Source organism: Etheostoma cragini, chromosome 5 (assembly GCF_013103735.1).
Source record: "Etheostoma cragini isolate CJK2018 chromosome 5, CSU_Ecrag_1.0, whole genome shotgun sequence".
Taxonomy (NCBI): domain Eukaryota; kingdom Metazoa; phylum Chordata; class Actinopteri; order Perciformes; family Percidae; genus Etheostoma; species Etheostoma cragini.
In genome coordinates this window covers 21,905,356-21,932,132 of record NC_048411.1, presented here as the reverse complement: position 1 = coordinate 21,932,132, position 26,777 = coordinate 21,905,356, and the positions used below count along the sequence as shown (strand labels likewise).

The 26,777-nt window shown below is 40.3% G+C and overlaps 1 protein-coding gene across 1 annotated transcript in view; it reads right to left on the bottom strand.

Moving 5' to 3' along the window:
* Positions 1-26,777, bottom strand: part of si:dkey-215k6.1 (transmembrane protein 132C) — a 244,993-nt gene that overhangs the window by 217,545 nt on the left and 671 nt on the right. The window lies entirely within an intron of this gene.

The window sequence follows — 26,777 nt, the reverse complement described above, 5'->3', positions numbered from 1 at the left end:
TATATTAGCATCAATATTTCTCCCATCATAAATGCTCTCCTGCATTCCAAAGCATATGCATAGCTTTACAGCCACTACCACAACACAATTGAAAGGAATTCTAGGGTTACTGATTGTTTCTGAAACGCAAGGGAAAAAATGCATTAAACATATTATAAAAGGAAATGAAAAACTGTTAATGACTAACTGTCCACCTATTGCATAGATTTCAAGTTGATATGGACCCTTACCTTTCTTACAGTTGATAGTTATCTTTCTGAAGGCTTCTGGGTGTCATAAATTAACATTACTGATCTTAAAATACATTAAAGTTGTATTTTGTTTCATTTGCTGACCCTACAGTCTCTAAAACAGCCTCACCTGCACTCCTGTACAGCTCAAGTGAATCATGTATTATATCCTACACTAAAGTTTGTTTCGACCGCTGTCCAAGGTGCTGATCCTGGGGACCGCCAGGGATGCGGGAACTGTCCGTGGTGCTCCCAATTGTTTAAACAGCTTGGAAAGAATCCCTGCGTGTGAAATCTGATGGCCAACAAAAAAACTGTTATTTTTCCTGTCATTGTTCCCATCTGTGACCAAGTCTCCACAACCCCTTGTTAATTAACATCACCTCAGTCAAGTCTGCCTGTCTGTTTAATGTCGCCCGCCTTGCGAGCTGCTGGGATATACTGCTGGGATTTTATATTGCAGTATGTAACCAACAACAATCGCAAAAAAGCAAAAAGGACATACCAAATCCTAGATTAAATTACTTTGAATCTTTTCACTATTCCATTTCTTTCTCCTGCTCTGTATCTCAACCTCTCCCTCCTTACAATGCCCTTTTTTCTCCACTTTCTATTTGTACTCATTTTAATTTTTTAAAAATCATTTTTAACCACATCAATTCCTCCATCCTATGTCTCCGGTTCTCACTGTCTCTCCAAGACTAATATCATGATGTGTACAGTTGGCAGCTTTACCTCCCTTTCTCCTTGTAGATACAAAGTCATTTAATCCTCAAACATTGCCAATAAATACTGGAAGCTCCGATCAATAAACTGCGATCTTTGCTGTTCGCCTTTCCTCTTCTGCTTTTTCCCTGCGCCTGACATTTACGTATTCAAGCCTGTACTGTCTTTTCTAAATCCAAATATTCCTTCCAGTCCTTTCTTTCTCTTTTTTCCTTCCTGCCCTCCTCCTTCCTAGCAGCTTTTTGTTCTTTTCCTCTATCTATGCATGCCAATTGTTATTTTAAACTGTTTCCAACTGGGCCTTCTATAAATTATGGCTTATGGCTGCCGCTATTTTGTGCATCTTTAAAACCTCAACATTTATACACCAAAATTCCACAAGAATATAGAGTTTTAACCTAGAATGTCACTCTCTGCAGTGAGGAAAAGCCTCTAGCGGCATCCTTGTCATCATGCATATTCAAAGTGCAATCGAAATGTTGCAATACAAGTGTAACCCACACTCTCTCTGCAGGTGCCTTTCCTACACACCCTGGGTCTCTGCCATACACAGTCTCCGGTCACTGCATTGTGTTTTTGTTTGTGTGGTTTCTTGTGCAAGTAATAAAACACTTGGCACTGGGTTCTGTATTGGGTTTGAGACCGAATAGCACATTGTCTTGGCAAAAAGAAACCCTGGACTCTGTCTCTACTCTATCCCCCAGTGGACACACAGTGGACAAAAAAAATGACACTGAAAAGATGAAAACTGGAGGGATGAAATCTCTTGTCATTACAACATGGCATTTAATTAGAAAATCACTCTTAGTTTATGGTGAAAGTAAATGGAAGAAAAGACAAAAACTAATTTCTGGAAAGTCAGAACTTACAAGTAGTTCTACCCCCCAAATAACTGAGACTTGCTTTTACTTAATGATGTTTCCAAGAAAACATATACAATATCAGTTATACTTTTAAAGCTTGGATGTAGAAAACTGACAATTACCTGTGGACAATCCTTCAGGAGAACAATTAACCCCCACTTGCTCCGCTGGAGCTGCTACGTGGTGAACAGTCAAAGGCTGTGGTTGTACTGGGCGGCTCCCAACTATGAACATGTGTAGTTGGATAAATGAAGTGCAGTGCTGCTGAAAATGCTCATCCAAGCATTGCAGGATAAATCAAAATTAGAGTTAGAGTAGGGTGCGAGACACTCATTTATTAGCTTGTTAACTTGTGTCAACTTGTAGTAAATAATTAAGTAAATTTTGCATTTTAAGTCCATCAAGCAGCCTTCTGAGGGAAACCCATACTTCACACAATTGTCTGTTTTTCTTCCTCACTCACTCTCATCTCAAATAAACACAAAACACCCATGAATCAGAAAAAAAACACAACATAGACACACATTGTCTCACTATCTTTCTATTACTCAGTATCCCTCCCTCTTACACACACACACACACACACACACACACACACACACACACACACACACACACACACACACACAGAGTGATGGATGAGGAGAGAGGCTGTGTGGGTGTGGCTGAAATGAAACTAATGACAGAAAGACAAGCAAGTGAGAAAACAAATGGGAGACAAGAGAGAGCAGCAGTGATGGGGAGATACAGAGAAAGAAAGACAAGGAGAGGCAGAGATGAATAGAAACAGGCAGACATAGAAGAATATATGACAGCAAAACATAAGAAATAGATGCAGCCTCTGAGGTTTGTTCCTTAAGTGCGGCCTGAAGCCAATTTACTTAACTACATCTGAGTTACTGGAGTCATTCTGCTGCTACACGGTTAGTGTTTTTAGGTGTTTACGCTCGTAGTCCAGTGTAATTAATGTATTACTAAAGAGGCAATTCTGGGGGAAGCGCCTTGGCCCAATGCGGGAAACATGGCATTGATCCATAAAACATCCTTAACACTTAGGTTCCGCAAAAAACAATGTTGCCTAAACATAACATAAATCTGGTGACATATTTGACTTCATCTTAACTCCAGATCTTATTGTTCTCAGAGTGAGAGATGATACAGATTGAGCTCCAATGGCTGATTAACTGGTCAAGAGCTGCTTTCAAAACATCGTCTCATATAAATCATTAATATCCTTCCATGCATTTAGAAGTGTGCTGAAATTGTGTGCCCGGATAGCTCAGTTGGTAGAGTAGGCACCCATATCTAGAGGAGGTTTACTCCTTGACGCAGCGGGCCCGGGTTTGGCTCCGGCCTGTGGCCCTTTGCTGCATGTCAATTCCTCTCTCTCTATCTCTCTCTCCCGTTTCATGCATTCATCTGTCCTGTCAATTAAAGGCCTAGAGTACCCCCACATTTTTTTTTTTAATATATATAAAAAACTGCTGAAATTTGCAGACTAAATACGCCTCAATTTGAAAGGATAATGAGTAGTTCAGGTATAATATGTCACGTGAAAAACTCTTCATGACGTGAGCATGTGATGGTTGTGGGGGTTGTCCCACATATCTTCCAGATAGAATGGAGAAAACTGTAATGGAATTAACACACACACACACACACACACACACAGGCTTTAATTACCTCTCATAGGAACATCAGATGGCAAACAGTTCTTAAACACCCAGCTGGGAGAGGAAAAAGGAGATAGAAAAAGGGATAGAGCTAGATAATCAGTTAAAGCGACAAAGAAAGGTTGAAATATAATGTGGAAAGAAAGGTGGAAAGGTGGAAAAAAAGAGAGAAAGAAAGAGAAAGAAAAAGAAAAAAAGAAAGAAAGAAAGAAAGAAAAGCTCGGAAGACATTCATAGGTGATGGGAAAAAGGACAAATTGGGTTGGTGTGAGAGATGGTACATAAATGAGAAGGAATAGAAACAAAAAATAGAGAGCAAACTGAGAGGGAATTAAATACAGAATATGTTATGTAGGGCAGGAGAAAGAGGAGGGAAGAGTGGAGCTAGATATGGAGGGATCCTTCTCTCCTCCAGCAATGAGAAGAAAAACAGATGTCCAACAGAGGAGAGAGGTGGAAGAATATCACAAGGCAGCAAAGAGAGCCAGTGAACTGAAGATGGTACAAGGGAAAAGAGGTGAAAGGTGAAATTTGATAGATTGTTTTAATCACTGGCAACAACTTGTATTTTCACAGGCTTTAGCCATTGTTTGTAGTTCTTTTCTTGTTTCAACATTTAAAATAAAAAAAGAAAGAGTAGACAATGACTAAGAGGAGATTGGTCAAAGAGTGAGATCAGACTGTTGAGCCACAGGCGTCTGTTCTCGCCACAGAGCGCCACTTCCAGGCTAATCCCTCAGTGGTCTATCTATATGTATGTCAGATTTACAGCTATTAACAGGATGGAAGGGCGAGCAGGAAGACCTTCTTTAAAGTGGAGGGCCTTGGTTCAAACCCACCTGCCTGGCTGAGATCTCTCACTAAATCCTTATCAGCTGTCACTACAGCTGATCCTGAAGAGAATTAGTTTCCTTATGGAGATCAGCAAAGTGGGACAATATTGTAATTACAGCCATGTTCTGTCAACTGCAGAGAAAACCAGATGGTGAAGCATTTCACCATGGCAGGTACCTTTTAAGTCAGTTAACACTAACATTGCTCAGTTGTATACAACCTGCCTATATTTCTATTTACGGTCATCCGCTATAGCCTAATGTTAGTAGACAATTTATATTCCCATGTGGCAAATTTGGGGTTAAACGTTTAATATAAAAATAAGTGTGAAATTATTTACACAGGTAGAATGTACTACGGGAACCATGACCTTACCGTGGTGGAGAGGTTTGTGAGTCCCTATGAACCTTAGGGCTGTCTGGAGCTTTGTGCTCCTGGTAGGGTCTCCCATGGCAAAGAGGTCTCAGGAGAGGGACCAGACAAAGAATGGTTCAAAGATCCTATGAAAAAGTTAGGAAGGGATTGAGGGACCCTGCCCGGAGAAAGCCCGGAGACCTCATCTGGAGCCAGGCCCAGATGGCGTGCTCGTCAGCGAGCGCCTGGTGGCCGGGTTTGCACAGCCCAAAAAAGCTAGAGGAGGAGCCTCTTTCTCCAGTCCATGGACCCACCACCTGTGGGAGGAACCAATGGGGTTGGGTGTCAAAGCCCAAGGGGCTTAAACAGACCAGACCCAGGTGGCAGAGACTGGCTCTGGGGACGTGGAATGTCAGCTCTCTGTTGGGGAAGGAGGCAGAACTTGTGCGGGAGGTGGAGCGCTACCAATTAGATCTGGTAGAGCTTACCTCTACCATACCAACTGGCCCGAAGGGCTGCAGCCTCTGTCGTGACAGAGGCTAAGCAGCGAGTGTGGAAGAGGTTCCGAGAAGACATTGAAAAGAACTTTCGGTCGGCACCAAGGTGCTTCTGGAAAACCGTTTTCCACCCCAGGAGGGGGAAGCGTGGAATCATCCAAGCTGTGTACAGTAAGGATGGGACATTGTTGCCCTCAACTGAGGAAGTAATAGAGCGGTGCAAGGAACACTTTGAGGAACTCCTAAATCCCGCTGACACATCCTCTGTGGTAGAGACAGAGCTGGAGGATGATGGGGGTTTGTCGCCAATTTCCCTGGTGGAAACAACTCCACAGTGGAAAAAGCCCCAGGGATTCATGAGATCCATCCAGAAATGCTGAAAGCTCTGGGTGTGGAGGGGCTGTCTTGGTTGACACGCCTCTTTAACATTGCAGGGAAGTCTGGGTTAGTGCCTAAGGAGTGGCAGACCGGGGTGGTGGTTCCCCTCTTCAAAAAGGGGGACCAGTGGGTATGTGCCAATTACAAGGGTATTACACTTCTCAGACACCCTGGTAAAGTCTGCTCCAAGGAGTGGGAGAGGAGGGACTGGCTGATAGTCGAACCTCGGATTAAAGAGGAACCATGCGGATTCCGGCCTGGTCGTGGAACAACTGATCAGATCTTCACTCTCGCAAGGATCTTGGAGGGAGACTGGGAGTATGCCCAACCAGTTTACATGTGTTTTGTGGATCTCGAGAAGGCGTATGACCGGGCCCCCCGGGAGACACTTTGGGAGGTGCTGCAGGAGTATGGGGTGAGTGGGTCCCTTCTCAGGGCCATCCAATATCTGTATGACCAAAGCGAAAGCTGTGTCCGGGTTCTCGGCAAAAAGTTGGACTAGTTGGAGTGGGACGCAGCTGGGATGAGGATGAGCACCTCTAAATCTGAGGCCATGGTTCTCAGCAGGAAACTGATGGAGTGTTTTCTTCATGTAGGGAGGGAGTCCTTACCCCCAAGTAAAGGAGTTTAAATAACTTGGGGTCTTGTTCGCGAGTGAGGTGACCATGGAGCGGGAGATTTGTTGGAGAATTGGAGCTGCGGGTGCGGTATTATATTCCATTTATTGCACTGTTGTGATGAAAAGGGAGCTGAGCCAGAAGGGAGGTGTTCCAGGCACGTCAAGCTGGGAGGAGGCCTCTGGGAAGAACCAGGACTAGGTGGAGAGATTATATCTCCAATTTGGCCTGGGAATGCCTTGGGATCCCACATTTGGAGCTAGTTGATGTGGCCCGGGAAAGGGAGGTTTGGGGTCCCCTACTGGAGTACTACTACTACTACTACTACTAGAGTTCTTGTGTTTCATCTCATTTTAATAAAAAGTAAATAAATAAATAAATAATGATGTGGATATTTATAACAAGTATATCCACATCATGTACATGTCTGCTCTGGTTTTCTGTTCTAAGGTCATTTATCTCTTGTATAAGTTTTATAAGACATTTTTCTTTCTTGATTAGTCTGTTTCCATTAGCCTATAAATAATGAAGGGATATTTGTCTGAGGGAATGTCCAAAGTGCAGTAAATTGAAGAATACAGATACGAACAATGGTAGAGAGAGATTCACAAAGAGAGAGTATCGCTACTGTTACAGATTGAAGGGAAATGGTAGGATGGTGAGGCGAGAGAGGTAGAACAGTAAAGTGATAGAAAGGTGGTGGTGGGAGTCCTTATCAGAAAAAAGCAGGCACATTTATCTTCCTGCCCCGCAGAACAAACACACACGCACACACACACACACACACTTCTGTCAACAGACATAACATCCACACACTCTCATAATTGTGACTCCATCCAACACTGTGTGTCACAGTAACCCTCCCCACTACCTGACAACATACACACACACAGGCTCACACTTACAGGTTAGCGACAGGCACCATTTACACACAGATAGCCATGCCCGCCTCCCTTCCAGCTGCCATGGCAATGAATACCATTAGCATCCGATAAAATGTCAGGGGGCATGCCCAAGGTACATCACACACACACACACACACAGACACACACACACACACACACACACAAATGTCAGAGGCCCATGCCCAGTAACGTATCTGATGGAGAGAGACGGCAAATGTCAGCTGTTTCTCAAAATGGCAGCTAACAGCTGTGCGGGCTATAACGCTGTGACGGTGGACTGATACTGCAAGATACACAGACAGTATATCTGTTTGAGCTGGTGTGGCATTGCATATACATCTCAATAATTCATCAACATATTTGTTATGGTGAAAAAATTTAAATAATATGAGGTTGGTAGCCCCTACATTGCAGAAAATCTGCTTTATTGCCTTACAGCGCCAATTATTTTTGCGTGAGCTCAGCCAAAGCTTTGATATGACTTCACAATGACATGAGCACTGCATGACAAAATTCAGTCCCTCATTCATACTGTATTAATTAGGCCACTGGCGTTGCAAACAAAGAGGGTTCTGGCAAAAAGAAAAAAAATCTAGATATTCCTGCCTTAAAGTCAAACTTGGCTATGTGATGGCTCATCAAATATGTGCAAGGGCATATTCCATGTACTAACTCTGTAGCCTGTATGGCATAATACTTCTGTTTAGCAATGAATCTTCACAATGGGAGTGTAAGAGCCTATTAGTGCCCTCGCTATAAATAGGAACCAATCTTTGGTTCCTCCGGAGCAACCCGAAGCACGTACATTTTTTCACCATACGCACACCCACACCACAACACTACACAGGCACACATACAAGCAATGATATGTTTGAAAACCTAACTAAGATATAATGGAAAAAATGGAACTATTGGTTTTAACGGCAAATACGACTTGGACTTTCATTGATGAAAAGGTAAAAAGTGTCTCAATAACTCTCCCGTGAAACAGCACCTCAGGGGCTCAAAGCTTGGGCTTAGCCTCTACAGGGAGGATAAAATAATCGTTGCTGTGATACATTTTCAATCCTAAAAAGCAATGCCATGTTATAATTAACAACTGCTCAGTGTTCAATCATCAGCTGTAATTGACTGTACTCAGTCTCAAATTCTATCCACAAGTCATTTTTCTTTACATATTTCAGTATGAACACCCACATTAGTCGAAAAATATCCCACAGGTGGTTACATAGTGTTACAGTCGGTCTAAAGATCCGTCACTTTTGATTTGACAATGAGTACAAAATTATACATACAAAAACAAAAGGTCATCATCATCATCATCATCAGGGGTTTGTTAACTAACTGTTAAGATTTCATAAACTGATTATGCAGACTACTGCAGAATGACTATGCTTCTGCAGACTTTGTGATTAGTGTTTTTTCTGTACATGTAGGCTGAAACTGTTTTCTATTTCATGTTTTTGCTTCTTCCTTTGCACTTTTCACACACAATAATGATGACTTCTAGTTACCTGACTTTTCTTTGTAAAATGAACAGTGAAAAAGTGAGAAGAAAAGGGTTTCTATTATTCTTGCGGACAGAGCTTAAACGCAGCAGTAGTTTAGCAGGCATGCAAGAGAGAAAAAATTGAAAGTCTGACAATTGCTTTGTCTGTGATCAGTCATAGTCACCTTCTGAAAACTGCATTTATGCACAATTTGAAAATAAATTATGTTGTTGTCGAGATGCAGTCCAAAGAGGAGCTTCATTATAAATGAACTCCTCATCAGTCCCCGAGAACTCCGCAGCCATCTGTCAAGAAGAGGGGGGAAACTTTTCTCTCATTTATCAGCCGGACGAACGGATGGATAGAGGGATGAAAGTTGTGTGATCCCTGGCCAAGCCTTTTTCCATCCGCCCTCCAACCCCCTACGCAGAAATCTCAGCAGCAGCCTCTGGCAACACTCGCGCAGGGTCACAGGGACAAAGTCAGAGCGTGAGTATGAGAACTGGTAGGAGAGAGTGAGTGCAATGGGGAGTTGTTTGTGGCATGAGGGGTTTAAGATAAGGTATAAAAAGTTGTGTATGATGACTATTTATGTGCGTGTGTTTACAAAGCACAGGGGGACTTCTACAACTCCTGTAGCTGTGTGCGTGTGTACGTCCGTGCGTGCGTGAGATGGAGAGTGCTGCTGACTGTGCCACAACTCAGCAGGCTGGGCAACATCAACAATAAATAATCGCCTCTGAACCACTGCACTAATGAGCCAAAGACAGGCGCGTACGCACGCACGCACACAAACTCCCTCTCCCAAACACACATATCATGCTATCCTACACACTATGCTCATCAAATGTGGTTTATTCCTTGATGGGAAGGAAAGACTGATGACAACAAACGCACCCATCCGTAACATTGTCTAAAACTTTCCTGCACACAAGCAGAAGACACCACTCACAGAACAGTATAGACAGTAACAGTACAGTGTGTTGGCTGTAGCGAGTGATCCATCAGGAACCCCGATGCCACATAGAGGTCAAACCCATCAACCCCGGAGAGCGTTGCCAGGACGATACACACTTCAGCCAAGAACCAATCACAACAAGTCTCTCATGCTTCACAGCACACCATAGCTCTTTCCAGTACAGGACAGGACTTGTGTTCAATTCTATAGAAAAAGTGAAATCTGCAGAGCACACTGAGGGTCATGCAGCCCCTACATGTTGCCCCACAAATCCCAACCATTTTACTGTCATTTAGAATGTAAGGTGACTAAATGATAAGAAGAGGACAAACACAGGGATGACCTCTAGCTCACCTTGTAAGAGTGTGCACCCCATGTACACTACGGGTCAAAAGTTTGGGGTCACTTACAAATTTCCATTACACTCCATTATAGACAGAATACCAGCTGTTCTGGGTGGGTGGCTGATCTTTAATGCAATATCTACATTTCCCATTATCAGCAACCATTCATCCAATGTTCCAAAGGCACATTTTGTTTACTAATCTGATATTATTTTAAAAAACTAAGAAGTTTTAAGAAAACATTAAACAACCCTTTTGCAATTATGTAAGCACATAATGTAATCTGGAAACTGCTGCCCTGTATAAAAAAAACAAGGCACCTGATCTCAGCTGGGATTCTGTCTATAATGGAGTCCAATGAAAATTTGTGAGTGACCCCAAACTTTTGACCGGTAGTGTAGGTTGAGTCTTTTGCAGCGGCCCGCGTTTGAATCAGACCTACAGCACGTCATCCCCCATATGTCTCCCACTTGTCTATCCACTGTCACTATCAAATTAAGAAGGAAAAGACCCCAAAAAATAATCTTTAACAAAAAAATTCAAAGGGAAAAATATAATCCAAGAGGTAGTAAAAGGCAATTTTGCAATCATTAGATCCTTGAAGGTATGTGCAATCGTGAAACTACATGATTTTTTTTTTACCACATAATTCACATTTTTCCCACAAAACATTCGTTGGTCTACCACCTTGGTCAAAATATCTCAACAACTATTGGATGTATTGCCACAAATTTATGTACAGACATTCATACCCCTAATTCCCTTAAATTCATCTAGCGCCATTATCAGGCTAAAATTTGAATGTGTCCATTACTTTGGTTTATGCCAAAATACCTGCAAAAATAATGTATTTTCCGCCAGCCTCAGCAATACTTTGTGTTTAGTGCTACTTAGAAAATTTTACCATGCTAACATGCTAAATTAGAAGGCTGAACATGGTAATTATTACATCATGTTAGCACTGGCATGGTAAGCACGTTGGATTGCTGACATTAGCATTTAGCCTAAAGCATTGCTATGCCTCACAGAGCCGCTAGCATGGCTGCAGGCTGTTAAGTCTTGTTTTAATATATTAACACAAACCACAAGAAATAAAGCAGAGGGAACAATGACAAAATCCACAAAAGAAAAGCATTTTAACTCAGAAAACAAAACAAAAATTGAATGTTTCACCAATTCTCACTTGTTGGGTACTCGTCCCTGCTCAACCGATATGCATTTCCACAAGGCACAGGATTACAAAAATGTGATCACAATTTAAAAGTTGTGCAGAACGTCCCTTTATGGAAACTGGGTAAGCTTTCAACCAGAAACAATTTCTTTGTACAAGGATGATTGTGTTTACCTTTGCACAAACTGACCCATCACTCGAGCTGAGATAAGCAGTACATCGGCTGAAATGTAAACACAAAGTACAAAGCATTGACATTTCTTCTCCTCCCCTAAATTCTGTCCGGTTTCAAGCTCCCACCCCTCTCTATCATTCATCCCCTCATCCAGTGTTTTTCTAAACGGCTGCTTCCAACACATTCTATGTCGCACAGTAATCTTGTTCAACTCTGTTGTTGTGCAGTCCCTGTAACCTTCCCCTCTCCCTGCCTTTGGATAAACATTTGTCAGTGCAACGGGAGTGTCTCAGGTAAAGATATGCAGATTAACTAACTCGTTTGCATAACGAGCACTTATTTGCCCGTTTAATAGTGGTGGCATGCCAAGGCCGTCCCAGAGCTGTCCTCGGGGTTCATTAGTGGGGTTCGTTGGGGGATTTGTTAACGGGCAGCTAATCGCTTCCTCCCTCTTTAACAAATAGTGGAGTCCTGAAAAGACTCCCACTAAGCACACAGTGATGTTGGTTTAAACACACAGAGGCACACACAGAGTTGGTGAGCAAACACATTGCACACTCACACAAACAGTTGCCAACACATTCATAGACGAACATGCACGCTTAGAACTCAAAGTGAAAAAGAGCTGGTTAATGTATTGAAGACATTTCCTTCACACAAGTTTGTTCAAGAAAAAACACATACATGCAAACTCACACACCATGAAGTACTTTGAATTCAAAGAAGGTGGTCGATGTATTTCAAAGAGGAAATACAACCCAAACATCCACAAAGAAGATCTACAAGCCAAGGCCTTGAGTTGAATATGGCTGTCAATTTAAACAGGAAGGCAATCCAGGCACTCCAATTTAAGAAAAGATAATGAGGGAGGAAATATTAAAACCCTTCATTGTGGTGGCTGAATCATTATGAAAGTTTTGACCACAATTGGGCTTAGTCAGGGATTCTCACATTGGCACTCTTTTATACTTTGTATGGTACTAACACAGCCTATATAGGAAAAGGAAAAAAAAGGTTTTACCGAAAAACATGTAAAGTCATTGAGACCAGAATACCTAAAATGCATTCAGTTGATGGTTAACTTCGATAAGGTCTCTGTATTCTGTCTTAAAAGTACCAAACGGTTTTGTCAACTAATACAATTGCTATCTGCTGGAAGATATTAATGCATTTTGCTAAATGTGGGGGCACTTCTAAAAGAAAAACTTTTTTCAAAAAAGTGTCCCTTTCAGTATTGGCCCAGTTACTTTCAACTATCTTACTTTGATTTGTTCAGCATGTGTACTTTACAGTATGTGGTAACAAATAATACACAAGAGAGAGAGATGAAGTTCTTCTTTGAAGAACAGTAATGGCCATCAACGTATTAAAGAAATTCTTACACACCACCACACAATACACAAAAGCTGGATTTGCTTACCCTGGAGATTAGTCAAGAGATTCAATCTAAAAAATATTTATTCATAATATTTTTCTAAAGGGCCGTTCGGTATTTATGTTACGGACCACTGGAGTATAATAAGGGAGGGTCATGTCATTTTTATTATTTGTTGAGGGGAGGGTCATCCAACATTTTTTAGTCTGGATGGGTGAGGGGGTCACCCAACGTTTGTATTCATAAAAAAAATCAAATTGGTGGCTTGTTTGGTGCATATTTTTCCATGTAGCTTTTAGTCTTGGCTGAGTCAGGTGCTGGCTGCAGCCTAGAAACCTCCCGTCTCATGCCCTCCTAGCTGTTGCCGTCCCCCTGAGCTTATACTTTTCAAATTAAAAGCTTGCGTCTGGTCCACTATGTCTTCGTACTTTGGTGTTTTAGATGATTTTGAACTAAACGGTAGGGCAATCATGTTAATGCGTACAATTATTGTATTCAGCAGATGTCTTAATTACAACTGCTGAAAAAGTCTCTTTTCACACTAATACTTTTTCATCCTCTTTTCATCTTTCCCTCTCACTCTCTCCATCCCATTTTTTTTCACAGTGCCCAGATCGTGGCCTCGTCTGCCCTTTTAATGTCCTCCTCAGCAACTCTAACGGTTTCCAATCCCTCTTGCCTGCTTGCTCTCAGACTGTATCTACAACTGGAACTAGCAAAGCAGTTTTATGTTTATATGTGCGGGCGGTGTAGGCTACACTTCAGTGATGCTTACGGACCTAAAAATTAAACAATTGCATGTAATACAGCTTAAACAAAGGTCAACGTTAAACGCTGATGAAGTTTTCAGTGTGTTGGGATTTTAGAAACGGAGAGGTTAACCGATATTTTATCATAATCCTAATTTTAAAAATGTCATATCTATGCAGCTTTCAAAATTCTAGATTAAAAAAAAATCATGATAAATATTGGTTAACCTCCTCTTATCTAAATTTCAAATTATATCAGATCCCCTTCTAGTGGGAGGCATGAAAGCCTTTTTTTATTGTAGCCTCCTTAGGTCTCTTGAGGTCTTTTGACTAAAGAGACCAAATTTCTTCCAGTTTCCCCTAAATAAAAAATGAACAGTCCCTTAACAAGACAATTTTTGTCTGAAACAAACAATTCAAAACCACAATAGACCAAATGTTCACTGACAATATATTTCATTTGTTTTCTTACAATATTCTTGTTTGCTTTTAGCGACTAAAGCCGGATTAAAACTTTAGTATAGTTAGGGTTAGCCACTCAAAGCAATTGGATTTGGAAAGGATTGTGCTCTTGGGTAAATATTGAAAAAGTAACAAGAGTAGCAGCATATGAATGTAAATGTTGGATGTATAAGCTCTCCCTTTGAGCCATTGAGTATAACTCCAGTGCATAATTTTCTAAAATTAGTGAAAATCATTGTTATGTGACACATATAAAAACAGTATATAAAGGCAAAGCGGCATTTCACTTGATATCATCTGATAATAAAAATTATCCATTTTTAGTTTAAGTCTGATCACAGTGAACAGATGAAACAAACAAGAAGGATAACAATGGAAAAGGCAAACTTCAAGACTGGGAGAAAAAATAAATAGGTAAACGAGTGAAATGTTTAGCGAATACACTGAGGGTAAAAAAAAAAGTAAAAGAAACAAAAGCTAAATATCCTATCCTGCAGCATGAAAGAAGTTTCTCAAATCGTCCTCAATTGTTGGGGAGGTTTGTTTGTCTAACGTGAACATCAATGACGATCAATTCATTAGACCTGAATACATTTAGGAGAACTGCGTGTGGATCATGATAACATTCATATTCTTACTGATATTCATGAAAGGCATTGCAGAGGCAGAAATAATAAGACCATTACTCACAATAAATAGGAAAAGGTCAAATTTGTGGTTGAAGTTCTTTCCACAAATGCTGAACAGGACAGTCTATATGATTGTGAGGTAATCACCAAGCACAGTCTTTCAATGAGTCACTGTCTGTAATCACCAGGCTGCCACAGTGATGCAACTTTAGTTGTGCATTTCTTAAGCAGAGTGTCGCCAAATCTCAATGGTCTGGTCAGTCACTCTAGTACAGTTTCTTTCAGCCACTTCTCAGCCAATTTTTGCATCTCCAAGACTGTAGTGCATTTAATCAAAAAGTCCTTTAATCCACCAAGAAATACTAACAGAAAGTTCAGCTGCTCTATGGATGTTCTAAATGCAGTGTGTTTTTGTACAGGAAATCTTATGTACTTCAGGTTGAAAAATCCTTTTTTATAGATTATCTCTCAGCCTCTAAAAGCAACTATACAATCCTATCCTATCCTTGTGCACGATCACGCCTGTAATTAGCTCAGGTCTGCTGATGTCAAATCATTTGACTGCTTTAAGTGAGGAAGTCTAATCCCAGATGATTATGGTTTCAAAAAGTACAACATTTCAAAAAGGTCCATGTGGACAAGTTATTGCCAGTAATTGAATTCTATTACTTAGTGTCTACTACAGCATCTCGGCCTCCCCCTCCCTGGCCTCCTGGGAGGCCTCAGGGATTGATGCCCAAAATCCTTACACCGTCTTCCTTTGATGGGCAGAGCACAGCCGAGTTCAGCATGCAGATGGAGTCCTGAAGCCACTGGGAGCTTTGTAAATAGTGGAAATCTCTACTGTGATGCTGGCCTACGGGCTAAGAGAAACACAGAATAAAATGTTAAATCTCTCGCTGACCATAACCTTCGCTCCCCAACTTTTTCCTTGACCAAACCCTCATTCTGTTCATGCTTTTGTTTTCTGAATCTGTTCATTTAGTTCTTTTTTCTTAGTTCTGTCTTTTCCGTCTCTTGGCCTATAATGTGTTCTTTCCCTCTCCCTCCTTCCTTTACTACCTTTTTTCTCCTTCTGTTTTGCTCTCTCTCTCTCTCTCATCTCCTTCCAATCTTCCCCTCTTCCCTCCGCTGCCCAAAAGTCTCATTTCACACTTCTACTTTTTCATCCTCTTTTCATCTCTCTCTCACTCTCTCCATCCCATTTTTTCACAGTGCCCAGATTGTGGCCTGGTCTGGCCTTTTAATGTCCTCTTCAGCAACTCTCTCTTAACGGTTTCCAATCTCTCTTGCCTGCTCGCTCTCAGACTGTATCTAATGCCATCAAGGGTTTGCAGCTGTCCTAAACCAAATATCCAAAGCCCATTGCCCCTGAACTACATTCCAACAAGCACAAATAAGGAACTGAATAAAAAAATAGATATATAGATATATAAACATACACCTATTAAAATATTGGTGCATGCACGTACCTGAACACATTTGATGTGTTGAACCAGCACAGAACATATTACATGTCCATCCTAAGAACATTCGGGTGGGCCTCTGATTGTACCAGTAAGCTTCTCTAAGCCAAAAAGGGCTCTACCTATCCAGCAACCTTTTTAGTCTATGTTGCCATACTTTTGTTTCGTTTTATCTTTGATTCACTTTGTGGATAGATGTCCTACCAATTCTTAAACAGGCTTAAAATCTATAGGACACTCAGACTTAAAACAACTTGCATGGAATGCATTCATTATGCATTTCTGAGCATCAGTGCTCTGTTTAGCACTGATGCTGACCTGAGGTCTGATATTTCTGCTCATGAACATGCCTTTTTAATGTTTAGCCTATTTTATTCCATTTTCTTCTCACAAAATTGACACTTTATAACTTTTTACAACTATATACATTTTCTGGTGTAAGAATCTACAATTGCATGAGGTCTTGTGTGAACAGCATTGGGGCAGAAATTGGTCAAAGAGTCCTTTTATTCCCCTGGTCAGATTGTTTGATAAGCTCAATACTTTTTTTAGTGATGAAAGACGTCAACGAAAAGACAAATTAGGGTCAGTTAGTCATCAAAAGATTCCTCTGACTTTGGCCTGTGTAATTTTGGCTTTAGCAGACCGTCACATTCAGTTGGCAGTGTTAGGGCCAATGCACAGCAGCAGCAACCCAGCCTTCTATGTTAGTGTTGTTTTTTCTTTACTGATACGTTTGTTATGTACCTCAGTTATGATGACTAAGCATCATATAAACCCTAACCCTAACCCCTAAACCTAACTAAATGATTGCTCCTGGCAAAATATACTGGTAACTTATATCGCTTCATAGGCCCAAAGCTGACAAGACCAATATACCAGACTACAACACAATGAAACCCAAAGAAATAAATGAATCTTTCATTCACTAGATATAATCAGACAAATGTTTTTATTTATTGGGTTTTCTTTTTGCTTACTGCGACTATTTACAGACAAAGAAGTCAAAACAGTGCGTTTCCAAATTAAACCTTTATGCACAAGCACAAAAATGCAGACATACTCAATAATGGTCAATACATGCACACATGCTTGCATACATGGTCTCACACATACAAGAACAGGAGTCAAATGATCTCTCTGTGTGTGTGTGCGCACGCGCATGTGTGTCTGTGAGCACGTCTGTGCATGCGTGCGTGCGTGTGTAGTTTCAGGTTTGAAATCAATTTGGCTGAGATGAAAGTTTTCAATTTCATTAGCTTGATCAAATGGAGAGCTGTTAACAGGCGGTAGTAATAGAAAATCATTTAGGCCGAGCAGCTCACACACTCTCAAAAGGACTGCTTAAGAGCGGCTCAGAGACAGAGAGATGAGGGGAGAAGAACAAGATGGCAGGTGGGGAAATATTGATGGGAGACGAGAAGAGAAAAAATGTGGGAGAGAAAAGGGTTCAGAATGGAGGAAGAAAATGACAAGGAGAGAAAAGATGCATTTTGGAGAAAGGAAAAGAAAGATAGGATGATGAAGTCTGAGACATGATGGTAGGGTATAAAGTGATGGATTAAGGATGGCAAGAAGTAGAGAAAAGTAACAGGCACAGAAAATGCTCCTTAAGAGAGAAAGTTAAAAAGAAGAATGTGACAAAGGAGAGAGAAAAAGGAAGATTCGTGGTAGAGAAAGAAATAGAAAGATTAAATGTAAGAATGATTGATAACCATATGAGACTGATTAAATGAGCAAAAATGTCACAATAAAGGCTTCTTAAGGAAAGAAGACTTGTGTGACTGCTAAGCACCGGCCTGTTAAACCCTCTGTTATGCTCCTCAGATGTATGTCAGAGATAAATTGTGTTGTGATGAAAGAAACATAAGTGAACAATTAGCAATCAAAAGACTCAGCTGGGCAGCAGCTGAGTCCTAAAGAGAGAAGAGATTTCAGAAGGAATCGACTTGATCGTGGAAGGCAATTTCAGTTAAATTAAATTAATTGGTTTTAAAAAGGGCGTCACCATCCATAATCCAATGTCCATAGCTGCAAGAATTGACAACTGTTATCTACATTAGCTGCATGATCAGAAATCTACTCCGATTGTTACTCTACTTATTGCTACTCTGCTTAGGCTTTGATCCGATTGTTCCCAACTTGAGTTAGTTTTACAGTTTTTAACGCTTATGTACTGCTACTTGAGTTAAGACAACGTTTATGCTTTTTTTTTTTTTTTTTTCTAAAGGGATTTATTAAAAGAAAGATGTATGGTTTCCAGTTAAAAGATATCATGTGCTCATCCAACACTTTGAAACAGTTTGTGCCCATGAACTGTATTTTTTTTTGCATCTATCACAACTCTAAATAAAAAGTGTTACTGTGTGAGAGAGAATAAATGCTTCCCTATCACACATACACCCGTAAATTACTGATACATAGACTAAATCACTGTACAGTACATTTTCTTTTTATGGATGAACTAGACATATTTGTTGCAAAGTCTCCGTATATAAAAGCTAAAAAAAAGAACCAAAACCAAGGTATTTATACAAAAGTCATAAAAGTAGCTAATTGAATCTATCATTACTCACAATGGTCTAATACGCCCAGATATTGTAATAGAAGAAAATACTACACCATAAAAAGTATTTTAAAATCAAGTCGTAGCATTATTAATTGAATTTTGGTAATATTATACTCGTTACAATCTCAGTAACACCAGCTACAACGCATTTTAACGCAACATTTAGTTTTAGGTGTTTAGTTTTTTTAAGAATTCACCGCTAAACATTCTTCAAAGGAAAATGAATACAAGAGTATTATTTCATTGCTCTATTCAATGGTTGAGATGACTGCAGAGACAAGTACATTTGCGAAATGGTTATTATTTACAGGAGTTATGATGCTGCGTTGAAGCTAGGTGCTGTCCCGTCTCTGTTCCCGTGGTCAGAGACAGAACGGACAACATCTGTGTCCCAACAGGTGACGTACAGCACGGTACGTACATGACGTACATGTCCTTTAGACAACGTTAGTTTTAAACTAAACATGAATTTCTTTTTCAAGTGCTTTACAAACATTTTACAACAATGCCTTACTTCAATACAACTGTAAGGTACTTTTAATTGAGTTTCTCCTACTTTCCCATTGTACGTTGTAATTACCTATTTGTATAGCTTTACTTTGCATATTCAAATACACTACATTTGGCAAAGTATCATGAATAATCTGTGATGTATTAAAATGGATAAAGAGGAGATTTGATTGATCCGGTGGTGAAAGTCACATGCTAGCTGCCAAGTCAAACTTCCGTTATTGTTTTGGTGAAAGTGACTCAAAAGTAATGCAAAAGTAGTGTAACGCATTACATTTTAAAGAAAGTAATATTGTAATATAACTAATTACTCAAAAAATGACAATAACTAGTAATCTATAATTTATTACATTTTGGAAGTAACCTGCTCAACACTAAGCGTGAGACACCGAAATGGATGCCAATAAGATTCTGATTGGAAAGTTTACTTTTTAAAAAGTAATCTGAGTGTTTTGTCGGTGTAAAACGAGCTATCAATGCAGCACGTCCTGACAAAATAAAACTTGATGGCTAAGCACACAGCCGATGCAAATTCTCCGCCGCTTCGTCAAAATACTACGTTACAATGTGAGAGAAATTATTTGCTCCAAGTGAGTATGTTAGTGTGTAATTGAACACTACAGGCTATATGACAATATTGTTTTCAATAAAAAACCTTTGCAAAAAGCAAGCCAATCCACTTTTCCATGTTGATAAGAGCGTTAAAATGAGAAGAAAAAAAAAAATAGGAAAAAATAATCTAAGGACATTTAGAATAGAATAAATGTTTTGCTGTTGGTGAATTCAAAAAAAAAAAAAATCAAAACACCACTGTTGCGTTGTAGCTTGAGTTATTGAGATTGTAACTAGTATAATATTACAAAAAATGAATTAGCTATGTGTTATATATATATATATATATATACACACACACACACACACACACACACACACACTAACACAGCAAAAAGGAATACATTACTTTAACTGTGTTACTTTTGTGACGCATTACTCCCAACACTTAAGGCCAGTATACATTTGAACAAAATGGGATAACAGTATTGTAGCAGAGCAGCTGCGTTTTTTTAATTACAAATTTTTAAGATTCAGAAGCACCAACAATAGTTTTCAAAAGAGAAATATATTTCTCTTCTGCTTCCCAAACAGGCAACCTTGCAGTCATGTTGAAATATCCATAACATACAAGATACCAAAAAATTACAATCAAAATTCAACAAGAAAAAAATAAAGCTAATGTTAATCCATTGTAAGGCTCCTCTGAGAAACACGCACGCACGCACGCAGGCACGCAGGCACGCACACGGATATGTGTTGCCGATTAGCTCAACCTTAAACCCCTAGACATGACTCCTAGACCTACAGTAGCAGTCACACACAAAATTAGTCAGGCTATTCATGCTAATCTGAGGGGAAATGACTTGCTCATTAACAAGACCCTTAAACCCCTCGACACGCTTTGAATCCCAGCCGTGGTCATGGTCACAGAGTATATAGAGAAATGCAGGCTCAGAGAGACACACAGGCTTGTGAAGAGGAAGTTAGACTATTCACAAGTATTCAGACTGATCAGTGGAGATTTAGCAACTGCCTGTAGATTCTATTAATAGCTGAGATGTAAACAGACCAGAATACACTAATGCGGATAAAGTCAACAAATCAACATACAGAACAAATACCTAATATGTAAAAAGTGCTGAATAATCAACGCAATATTTCATGAAATTAAGTGAAAAACAATATTGGAGATGTTACTGCGTCACTCTCCCCCTCAAATCTTAAACTTGTGCACTTTCGTTGAAGCTATAGTGCGTTGTTTCCGTCGCCTCCATGAGGAATTTTAAGTAATGACGACAACAACACTGTCAAGGTATCTACATAGGGTGACCTGACACTGTCATGATCACGTGACACAGTCATGACACATGAACCTCAACTTTTTTAAACTGAATGACACATGCTAAAAGAAGTGTTATGTCATACACGTTTATCAATTGTTTTCAATGTTTGACACTTTCATGACAATGTCATATCACTCTTATGTAGATACCATCAACTAAAGTGTAACCCCAAACTCTAATCTTAAAAGGTCTCAGCATGAGTCAGATGCATCACTGGTAAGATTGACAGGCGTTCAGACGATCGCGAGGTACTCAATAGAAATATGCCATTTGTGTTAGAAAGTAGTCTACCAGGAATGTGCGTTTGCATTTATTTGATTGGCCAGCAAATCACATTGCCATCGAATTGCAGCAAAAGTTGAGCCAGGTTAAACTTTCTTGATGGATGAGTCGTGTTCTTCAGCCTGAACCTCTGCGTTGGCACCCTCTCTACACCGGCACACTGGATCCATTCAAAAGAATGTAAGAGCGTGTTTTATCATGTTCTTCAAACTACTCTGGTGTATGAAACTTCACTAATGCCTTCACTAAAAAAAGTCTATCCAAAAGTGTGTGTTGTTATCACCCATGTGTGTAATGCATTGCAAGTACCAAGACACGCAAAAAAGGGAATTCTCAGGGAGGCAGGCAGTGATACATCCAGGAGGCTTTGATAGCAGGCTTTCCGCTTCACCTTCAAGTGTGGCTGTTTGAAACTGGTATAAACACGATTGCCTTTAGACGAGATCGGAGGACGAGGCGTATGACGGCTCTTTTGAAGCAGACTGAACCCTTAATTCCTATTTTAGTCCCAACACTAAATAAATCCTTTTAAGAACTGACGAGTGGCCAATCTGATCTCACTTTATCAAATGTCCTCTAACTGATCTCTGCCTGTCTAATATGATACACTTGAATTCACAGTTGCTGACAGTACAATAGGTATCTGGAAACTACTAATCTGTACATTTTATAAATGTGTCCATCAAATGATATATGCATTAAACAAGCCTAGACACACCCATCAATAGGAACTAACTTTTTTTTCTTTCCAACAGAGAGCTAAAGAATGATAATATTGATGCATACATGGACAAAAGCATGATAGAAAAACTAGTTTTGAGTTCAATTGAAGTTATGACTGAACTTTTTTTTTTACTAATGCAATAGTACCAATCTCCCTAGAAAAAAGAAAATCATTTTTTTCTGATAATTTGAGTTCGATTCAGACATTTTAATAACCTTTTACTAACCCTTGGCAAAAATACTTTGAGAATGATTACACATTGTGGCTCACTAATAATACATTCTTCTGTTGAGTCTGTCATGTGTACACCAGAAAGAGAAAATGTGTGTTTGTGTTTACGCATGCGAGTGTGTGCGTCAGTGTAAATATGTCTAGGCTCTGAAGAAAACAGCATCCTTCTAGATGAGATTTACTGATATAGAAGAAGGGACACAGAATGAATACACTCTCAAGGGAAGAGAAAATCTCTCTCTTCAATCTCTCCATCTCCGTCGCTTCCTCCGCCTCTGTGTGATGACAAGAAGAGTTGGTCTCCGATAAGAGACTATTCTTTTCCCCTATCATCCAGCTCCTTTAGTCCGTTTGTGCGTGTCGATGCGTTTTTAGTAGTCTTGTGTATGCGGCTGTGCATACACTTTCTTTAACCATCAAATGGCATGGGAAACCAATTATTTCTATGGAGAAAGAATTCAGGTTCCTATTGTAAAGTTGAGAAATAACAAGGAAAAACATAATGCAGCATATATGCAATTATTTTCCTGGGTTTGCAAAATGGTCTGGTTAAGTAAATACATTAAATTTGGTAATTTATTCAGGTTCAAAACTATAACTTACGAGACCTGTGTTCCAGCTGTATACCAGCATATGCATTAAGACTATTGCTTTCTTTTAACACTGGAAAAATGTCAGGATTAAAAACGCTCATAAATGCCGGCTGACAAAAATCTATCTATTTTTTTAAACATGGTGTTGGACATTACTGGCCTGCTGTAATGAAAGTTATAGCGGCAGCTGAGAGAAGGTGAAGAAATTGTGGATGCATGACAGCTCTGCTGGAAATTCAAACAAAACAATTAATTAATAGAACCTTGAAAAAACACATTTACCGGGGGTATGTGTAAATGTTTTGGATTTGAAATTTTCTGTACGATTCTGGTTTGGCACTACAAATCTGAACATGGGAAGAGGGCATTTCATTGGTTCTTTCCAGGTGGACCACAAGGCAGTGATCGTGGGAACTTTTACAGGATTACAGCAGCTACAGATGAGTAATCTTTTTATTTATGCCGTTGGGGTGTAAAGACCATTTCAAACAATATATAAGAAAGTATGTATTGGAAAATGTTACCAACCCTGCCTTTAAGTATCTACATGACAACTGCCACAACAGAGTGACATAGGGAATAATGTAAAATACCAGTCCAGTATACATTTATTGACTAAAATGGGATAATAGTGCAGCCTGATAGCACATCTATCCATTTCACCCACAGTATTGTAGCAGAACAGCTGTGTTTTTAATTTTTTTTATTTTTTTTCCAGATTCAGGAGCACCAACAACATTTTTCAAAAGAGAGCCATACATTTCTCTTCTGCTTTCCCAAACAGGCAACCTTGCAGTCACCTCAAAATATCATATAAGATACACAATGTCAATACTGTAAAAAGCAGAGAATTTCATGACGGTAGAAAAAGGAGGCAGGGAGTAAAGACTGACTCATGTCTACTTCTTCCAGTGCACCAAATATTGTTTTTCAGTGTCTCTGTGAACCACTCGGGGCTCAGTGGTAAAGCGGTTGCCTGCCAATCGGAAGGTTGGTGGTTTGAGTACCATGTCAAAGTGTCCTTGAGCAAGACACTGAACCCTCCAATGCTGTGCCATTGGAGGGTTGAATGGTGAAGGGTTCCTGTACTATGTAAAAGCACTTTGACTAGTTGTTGAGTCTTTAGACTAGAACAGCACTATTTAAGAACAGTCCATTTACATTCACTCTGCTGTGTCTCTTTGTGCTCTAACCTCTCCCAGTCACCAGTGACACAGAAAGGAAAAAAAAATATCACCCTGAAGGAGTATTATTTTCTAACACCATGATGTTTAGCAGCCTCACATGCTCACTTCGTCATGCCCCCCCCCCCCCCCCCCCCCCCCCCCCCCCCCCCCCCAACTTCTCAGGAGTAATAAGTAAAAGTAGAGTAAAAGTTCCCATTTTCCATCTCAGAAATGTCCCTTGTCTGATTCAAAATCCTCTATTACTTTTTTGTCAGAGAATAAGCTCAGTCTTTCTCTTTGTATATGTATGTGTGTGTGTGCACATATACCCATACAGAGTGAGTCAATGAACCAACAATGAGAAACAAAGAGCAGGGAAAAGCAGTGTACAGAAAGGACATCAGTAATTATTAATGTTCTGTATTGCATGAGTAATGGTGCGTAGTGCTGACATTCTGCTACAGGTTAGCAGTGTAATGCAAAACACGCTCAAGTAGGCAGACAGAATGACACACACACACACACACACACACACACACACACACTTTTCTTCCCAGCTTTTGACACAAAGGACAATCTTTGACATGTTATTCCACACATTAAAAAAAGGAAAACTTAAAAGTAAAAGGCGTTAAAGTGAGCTTCAGAACGTCTCATTGTTTAGTAGCTCACTTTAAAATCAGGAAAATGCTTGTGCTCCAATTTTTTATGTCAGTGAAAATGTTGAGTGGGACTGTTGGGATTTCCTGATTTCAAAAACACCAGCAGCCAATCAGAAAGTAGTTTTTGTTCTTGGCCATGCTTAAAGATATACAGTAGCACTGGGCTCATACATATTTATATTTGAGTATGAAAAGATCCAATAACATCATATTGGTTATTCATTTGTTTGTTTTTTAAAGAATTATTACAAAGATTACCAACTATGTAACTAAGTAAACACACACACACACACACACACACACACACGGCATTTAAACAAAACAACGATAACCTGGAGACTACCTGAATGATGAATGAACAGAGGGATGCAATTGCAATGAAATGATAGAAACATGAAAATAGAATACTGAGACATTAAATAAAATGGTAACTACTGGGGAGATGAAGGCAAGTCTATGATCAGAGAGGTAAAACAAAAAAAAACAACACTTTTCATACATTTCAACTGAGCAATAGGTTTAAAAGGTGATGTTTTTCTGTGGCTGGAGTCAGAAACGGAGTGGAGAATTCAGTACACAATGCAAAAGTATTACAACTGACAGTATGGCAACAGCTGCATACACACAATCACAGGTGACTAAAGGCCTGTGTGACTACACCATATAAACGCAAACGCTGAAACACCACACCGGCAAGAAAGACAGAAAGAAAGTAAAAGAGAGGAAGAGAGAGAGAGAGAGAGAGAGAGAGAGAGAGAGAGAGAGAGAGAGAGAGAGAGAGAGAGAGAGAGAGAGAGAGAGAGAGAGAGAGAGAGAGAGAGAGACACACACACTACTGGCCATTCCAACTACCAAGGGACCTACTAAACAGCAGTCAAGGAACAATATGCACAGTCAGTCAAAAGGTACAGAGAGTCACGGGGCCAAAGCTCTTGTCTTTTGGATCTCATCCCATGTGAAGAGGAGGAAAGGCGGTTTCGGGAGCAGAGGCGACAGCCACCGTAGCGCCTCGGAGCTCACAACGCTGCAACTGTTCAGTGAGCCGTGAGTGACCGGAGCCGATTAAAACACACGCGCATTGAAGCGCGCGCACGGACACAGAATACACTCAGGGGAATGTGATACTAATGCTGAATGATCTGTCATGTGTGTGGAAAACGGAGGCGTTACAGGCGCGCGCTCAGAGGGCTCGAAACACAAAATATCTGCCAGCTTTCTTCAGCTTATGCTGCTTCGACTTTTTCGTTTTTTTTCTTCTTCCCTGAATTAAGTGGGTGGTTGTGTTGCCCGAGCAGAATTCAGAATATCTCATCCCCGTTTAGTGTTTGGGAGAATGACAGGGAATAGCCGTCTGCGCAGACTCCGAATAATATTATCTTCTAACAGTTTCAGTTGAGCCTAAAAGACCGGCTGTTTTTTTTTTGTTTTTTTTTTAAATCACGCACCATAAGTCCAATTAATATGAAAGCCGTTTTAAAAGTTCATAATGAAGTCATTGCTTTACATATAGACCTAGGCGGACATAGGTGTGGTCTTGACCGCTCTATTCCTGTTTCTGTCTATGATGTATGCATTTTGTAGACTAAGAAATGCTCTTTTCACATCCATTAAGACACGGGTCGGGCTCCTTGTGGTAAGTTTTTATTTCAGTTCACTAATGCTTGAGTGTGTGTGTGTGTGTGTGTGCGCGCGTGTGCGGGGGGGGGGGGGAGACAGCCGATCATTAATCTTCGATTTAAAAAAAAAAAAAAGGACCTCACATTGGAAAAACCCTTTAGATCCCCTCTTCCATGAGACGAGCGCAAAGGTCGCAGCCAGTCAGTCCGGCTTTCGTTTTCTTTCCCATATTTGAATACGACAACTTAAGTTATTTCTTTATTTTTTTACAGGACACACGCTGCCAAGTCGGCTTAGTCTTCTCCGGGGACTTAAAACGGGCACACGGCTCGGTCAGCAGCCGACTAACCGGGGGTCGGGTGTCTCAGGGCACCAGTTAGTACGCATCTGACATTTGACGCTTCGGCTCAGTCAATTACTTATTATTCCACACACACGCACGGAAAGGAGGTGTCAAGGTGAATAAGTGCTAATCGATCGTCATTTGGCCCAAAAAGTGAACTTGCTTCATTTAAATTCCCAGAGTGTTAACATGTTGGCAGACATAACCTCCAGTCACTGCGGTCAAGCCAGCCGACACTCGGATCTCCGTGGTCAAATCAGCCGACACTTAATTTGTTGTGCGCTCT